This window comes from Nicotiana sylvestris, chromosome 12 (genome assembly GCF_000393655.2).
Source record: "Nicotiana sylvestris chromosome 12, ASM39365v2, whole genome shotgun sequence".
Classification (NCBI taxonomy): Eukaryota; Viridiplantae; Streptophyta; class Magnoliopsida; order Solanales; family Solanaceae; genus Nicotiana; species Nicotiana sylvestris.
Window position 1 is genome coordinate 36,625,734 of NC_091068.1, and position 6,724 is coordinate 36,632,457.

The following is a 6,724-nucleotide window of genomic DNA, read 5'->3' on the forward strand; positions in this document are numbered from 1 at the left end:
TGACTCCAAGACCAATCCTTGCCAAACCCGGTCCAGCCCCGTCTAACCCAAAACGACACTGTTTCATCACCCTTTAATCCCAACCATTGGATTTCCTTGATCCAACGACTCGCAACTCCCTACCCAAAATCAATATAACTATCCGGACAGAGACCCCTACCCCCAAAGACCCCTCATTCAGTCTCTCATCTCTGAGCGAACCCAAAACCTAGCTGCCCTTGCATTCCATCGTCTCCGCCGGCTGCGGTGCTCCAATCACCCCCATCTTCATACCACAGAATCCTCATGACATCCCCCTTCCCAATCTCCGACTAGCTCCCCTCGAATACCTGTAGATTTGTCTGAATCTTAGATCGAAAATCTGATCAAAACCCTAATTTTCCCAAGTGACCCCAAAATCACACCCCGTCATCCTCGACCTTCCCTCATCATGTTTTCACCGCTAATTTCCCAAATACCCCTGCCAAAAACCCCAAATTTCAAATCCATGGAAAAGTCAGAAATCCCTAGTTGATTTTGTTTCAAAGTTCGGAATTGCTCGAAATGCATGCTAGTCAATTTGTTCTTGGCAAGAACAGCTGATTAGCATTAATTTTCATTCATTTCGGAGATTTAGACCATGCAATCAATCCAGTGCTGTTTTTGAAGATCTTTTCGACTTTTTTCGGTAATTCTCTTTGCCCTCCTTCCTTTTTTTTTTTCTGAATGTCATCTTCATCTCTTTTTCTCTACATTTAGTTCTTTGCGTATAGTTTAAGTTAGCTTATTTGCTTCACTCTATTTGTCCAGTTTGTTCCGGCCTAAGTCATTTTGTTCCTGCTTTTTCTTTTCTTGTTTAGTTAGATATTTTTACTTTTACTACTTAGGTGTCAATTTTGTTTTGGTTGCTTGGTTCATTTGAATTTCAGTGATTTAGGTTCACTTATTTATTTGTTTTAATGAAAATCGGGGCATTTAGGTTAATTAAATCATGTTTAGTTTAAATTAAAGTTTGTTTTCAATTGATTCCACTGTCAATTTGGCCGCATGGTTAAGTTCTTGTTTTTATGTTTGCCAAGTTTCATTACTTGTGTATAGGTTTAATAATTTTCCTTCGAATTTCATACTAATATTAGGATTAAACCTTTCATCTGTGTTTGTCTCATTTTTGTTAAATTAGGTTTAAATTATTTCTTCTGCATTTGTTTTACTTTTCGGATTCTGCTCATACAAATTGATTTTATTTTTAGTTTAAAGTTTGTTTGCTCAATAGTCTCTTCTTTGATCTTTTCATGTGTATTGATTTTGGGCTTAGGATGTTAGTTCTGATTTGTCCATAATTAGGAATCCTAGGGACCTAAGTGAACAAAGAAATTTAAGGCATGGGCTGTAATAAGCAAGCTTTAGAAGGGCATTTGAGGTTTTCCCAATTTTGAAAATATCAGAAAACTCTAGAAACAGGGGCAACTGGCCTAATTTGGTTAGTACAAAGTACTGAAACCAATAGAGGAAAATCAGTTGTCTAATTCTGTTTAGAATATGCTTTTTGGCTGAGGAATAATACCTCCATGCACATGGAAACTTTGGTTCCTATATATGGTACCATTTTCTATACAGATCATATAGATTTTGAGCCTAATTATCGACACAAAAGTTCCTTCTCTTTCTGAAAATTTCAGACTTTAGAAATATCGAAAAAAGCTTCAAAATTCTCTCATTCTTTGATTCTTCACAAGCTGTAAATATGGTTTGAAATAGGGGTTTATTCTGGTTTATTTACTGGAGGATTTCTGAGTTCAAAGTGTTTTGGTAGGTTTGAAAGTCTGGGTTTCCATTTGACTGCTGAGCTGTTGGATTTCTGCTGTTTCTCCCTGCTCATTTCAAGTATTTTCAATCAGTGATTTCCTATTCTAGCATTCACTAGTTCTTATTGCTGTTTGTTTCAAGGTATTTGAACCCAACTCTCCTTCATGTAGTGAGCTTTTTTAGAATGGTATGAGAATCAAAGTTGCAAGTTATTTGTGATGAATAGTTGTTTTTGTTCATGTTAGTATCCTGACTGTAATGATGGTATTCCTGTTGTTTGCAATTCCGTGAGCTTAAAATTTGAATAAATATGGTATAAACAAATTGAGTTGGTATATGAGTATGTAGCAGTCATTACTCTAAAATGACCTCGTCCAAAGATGTTTTCCAGCTAAACATTCTGCTTGAATCATATAATTTTGGCAAAATACATAAGTTACCCCCCGAACTATGACCGAAATCCCTGTTACACACTTTCTAGGAACGAATATTACTTTACACACCCAACCTTTCTAAAGTGTATCTAATACACACTGCTTTGCCCACGTGGATAGTGCGTGTTTTTCCCAACAAATGAGTCGCGTGAACAGAAGAATTTTGTGTCAGATGTCAATTTTTTTTTAGTTTTTTAAAATTTTAAATTGAGTCATCTTCTTCCTTTTTAAAATTCTGCCATAGCTACTCCTTGAGCTCCACCACCCGATCTCCTTCTTCTCAAATAGATATACCACGATTTCTTATATCTCTTCTCGTTGTAGAGAAGCTTAACTTGAGCTTTACCCATGGCGAAGTCAAATTTTTAGGAAGCGAGAATTTTTCGAAATGTTTTCCAACCATTAAAGCTTAGCTCAAGATTTTGCACATTCTTTAATTTTATTAATGGATGATTTTTAAATAGTTGACTTGTGGCGATGGCAGTTAATGGCGGTCGAATTTTTACAGAAGTGAAATGAAAAATGAGTTGGATCTGGGCTAAAAAATTTTGATTCAATTTCAGCGGAAAAGATGGAGTTTTGGGTGTGTTTTCTGATAATTTTTGTTAATTAATGGTGGCTTTGTTATTCAGTAAAAGGTGGAGGAAGAAGCTATGGTGTTTGATGGTGAGAGAGGAGGAAGATGGCCATGGTAGTTTAGATGAGGAAGATGAGGGGTATAATTGTAATTTTAATTTTTATTTTTTTTTAAAATAACACGTGTCACTGTTTGATTGGTACGTGATATTGCACATATTCTGAAAAACTGGTTAAGAAAAAAATGGTGTGTATTAGATACACTTTGGAAATGTTAGGTGTGTAAAGTAATATTCGTTCCTGGAAAGTGTGTAACAGGGATTTGGGTCATAGTTCAGGTGGCAACTTATGTATTTTGCCTATAATTTTTAGATGTTTGAAGTCATGTCTTCCCCTTTTCTTTTCTTTCAGTTAAATGTACAACTTGTTTACTTGATGTCACTCGAAAATTTGTTGGTTATCTATGAGCTGTAATCTGTGGGTTTTGTTACTAGTTAGCCAAATCATCGGATTAAAGGGCTAAGAATTGAAAGTTCCAGTAGTACTGTGTTTTAACTCATTGTTGTTACTATCCTCCTTCTGATTGATATTGTGTCATGAGGTAGTTTGAGGATCTATTTGCAAACCACTAACCAACTCCTAAAGATTTGAGTCACTAGTTGACTCAAATCAGTAGGTTTTAAGGTTAAAAGTTTTATTCCATTGTTTGAATTTACTGAAATTTTGTTTGTTTTATGTGAGAGGCCCAACTTTGATGGATATACAATTATCCAAGGGAGGCAGGCTGTCTATTGGTTCATCAATGAAATAAGCTTTATAACAGTTTAGTAATCAGAATAGCATTATATGTATTTAATAGGGTATCATGTAATATTCATAGATTTTCTTTTAAATTTTGATTTTGTATGAAGTACTGTAACAAGTAATACTTCAGTTTTGTATGAATTACCCATAATAGTATTCATAATTGTACTAGTGAAATGGGCTGGGTTGAGGGCCCCAATCCACAAGGGTAAAAGGGGGCTGAACATGAGACCTAATTGAATGCTAACCTACGAAAAGAATATCGGACCTAGGCCATCGGGCCTGGGTCTTGATCCCAAATCCAGATGTTTCCATTTTTCTTTTAATCATGTTTCAAGTATATACTTCTCATGCCTTGAAAATCATGTGGTTAATTTTTTTTTAAAAGCTGAATGGCTATTTGATTTCCATACCTTGATTTTAGTTTTAATTAAGCAAAAAAGATGTGTCACTACCCAATTCCCGAACCTGGTCGTGATGGCGCCTCTCGTGAAGGCAAGGCCAGCCAGACCAAACAGAACACCTCTTTTAAATAGTTAAATATCATAAATAGTTCTAAAGCATGATATAATATCCATAAATTGTGAAATTAACGATAACAACAGTAGAAACCATCCCGACACCGCCCCAAACCGGGGTGTCACAAGTCATGAGCAACTAAGAAATCCAGATACAAGTCTACTAAACACTAAATCCGATACAGTAGTTCTACAAACAAGAAAATGATAAGATAAGGGAGGCACGGGGCTGCGAACGCCAACAACGACCTCGTAGTCTCCGAATCACTATCTGAACTAGGAGAATCAGCACTCAAGAGCGGACTCTGCAATGCCTGAATCTGCATTCATGGTGCAGGAAGTAATGTGAGTACTCCAACTTAGTGAGTAATAATTATAAATAATGGCTGAAAGTATGAAAACACGTAAAGGCACAAAGCAATTCCATATCAAGCAATAAAATCACTTAAGGCAGTAAATCAGTGAAGAAATCAAATGAAATTCCTTTTAAAACAAGTAAAACAGGAAATTTTAACAGGTAAATATCAAGTAGTAATTCGCCCCTCGGGCATAGTATCAATCGCTCAGAACAGTATTAGCCCCTTGGTCTCACTCTCAGTACAGTATCAGCCCCTCGGGCTCAATATCATTCACTCAGAACAGTATCAGCCCCTCGAGCTCACTCTCAGTTCATAATGGGTACTCGCACTAACTGTGGGTGTGCAGACTCCGGAGGAGCCCCTTACGGCTCAAGCGCTATATCAAGCCACCTCATGGCATCATCACTCGGCCTCACATCACTCGACACTCGGCCTCACATCACTCAAGCCACCTCGTGGCATATAAAGTATCTCAGGCCCTCGGCCTTATATCACTCAGCATATCCTCACATATGGCCCTCGGCCTCACTCAGTCCGAAAATCATCACAAGCCCCTTAGGCATTAGTAAAACAGTAGTTCTCATCCCAAAACATGATGTAGAAATATCATTTAAGTTTCAAATCCGAGTAAAAGTGGATGAGCTTGTAAAACAGTAGATATCAACAGGACTGAGTTCAAATAATAAGTCAAGTAGTGAGGAAACAGTGATAAAAATCCCCGAATGGTTCAAATAGTTGGCACGAAGCCCAAATATGGCAATCAGCCCAAATCATGTTGATAGCAAATAAATTTCAGTCAAATATGCGGTAAAATCATCAATCGGGACGGACCAAGTCACAATCCCCAGTAGTAAAAGACCCCACGCTCATCATCCAACGTGTGTCTCACCTCAATATAGCACTACGATGTGCAATCCGGGGTTTCAAACCCTCAGGACATCATTTACAATCATTACTCACCTCGAACCCGCTACAACTCTATCTCGCGATGCCTTTACCCCTCGAATCAGCCTCCACACACGTCGAATCTATCCAAAAAACAGAACGAATACATCACAATATGCTAAGGGAACAAAACCCAAGCGAAAACAATCGAAAATATCAAAAATCCCGAAATTAGCAAAACCTGAGCCCCGGACCCACTTCTCGAAACTCAGAAATGTTCACATCGTTAGATTCCTTATCACCCCACGAGTTCATAAATACAAAAGTTCTCAATTCCGACCTCAAATGGTCCCTCAAATCCCAATTCAAAAGTTCAAAGTCCCAAGCCCTAGTTCTTCCAATTTTAGCTTAAATTCCATGAATTTCTAGGTTAATTTCACAATAAAATCATGTTTTTGATTCCTAAAACTTACCTCCATTCAATTCTCCTTGAATCCCTCTTCAATCTCTCTCAAAGAGCACTCAAAATGATCAACTATGGTGGAAAATGGCTCAAAATCGCGGAGGAAATGTCTTATAAACTTTCTGCCCAGTTCTGATATTCCTTCTTCGCGAACGCGGTCAACGTCTCGCGTTCGCGAAGCACAAACTTACGTTGACCAATTTTTGCCCTACGCGAACGCGTCACACCAATCGCGAATGCAATGCTTCTGCCTCCTACACCTTCGCGAACGCGACAACCTTACGCGAACGCGATGAACAGAATGCCTTGGACCCCAATTGGCTCTACGCGATTGCGAGTGCCTTCTCGCTAACGCGATGCACTTCTTACCATCCTTTCGCAAACGCGAAGGCTTAATTCTGGTCTTCCTCAAATCCTTCTGTGCGAACGTGACATACCCCTCGCGAACGCGAAGGGTTATTTTGCTGCAACACTTAAACTCCCAAAATCTACAACTTTTCAACTTAGAAAATGGTCCGATTGACCACCCAAAACTCACCCGAGGCCCCCAGAACCTAAACCAAGAGCACCACCATGTCCTAAAACCTCATTCAAACTTGTTCAAATCATCAAAACACCTCAAACAACACCATAACCATCAATTCTCATTGAATTCAAGCCTAAGTTTTCCAAAAACTTCCGAAATACGCTTTCGATCATAAACCTAACCAAACCACATCCAAATAACCTGAAATTTTGCACACACATCCCAAATGACATAACGAAGCTACAACAACTCTCGGAATTCCATTTCGACCCTCGAATCAAAATATCACCTACCAACCGGAAATCGCCAAAATACTAACTTCGCCAATTCAAGCCAAATTCTACACCGGACCTCCAAAACCAATTCCGACCACA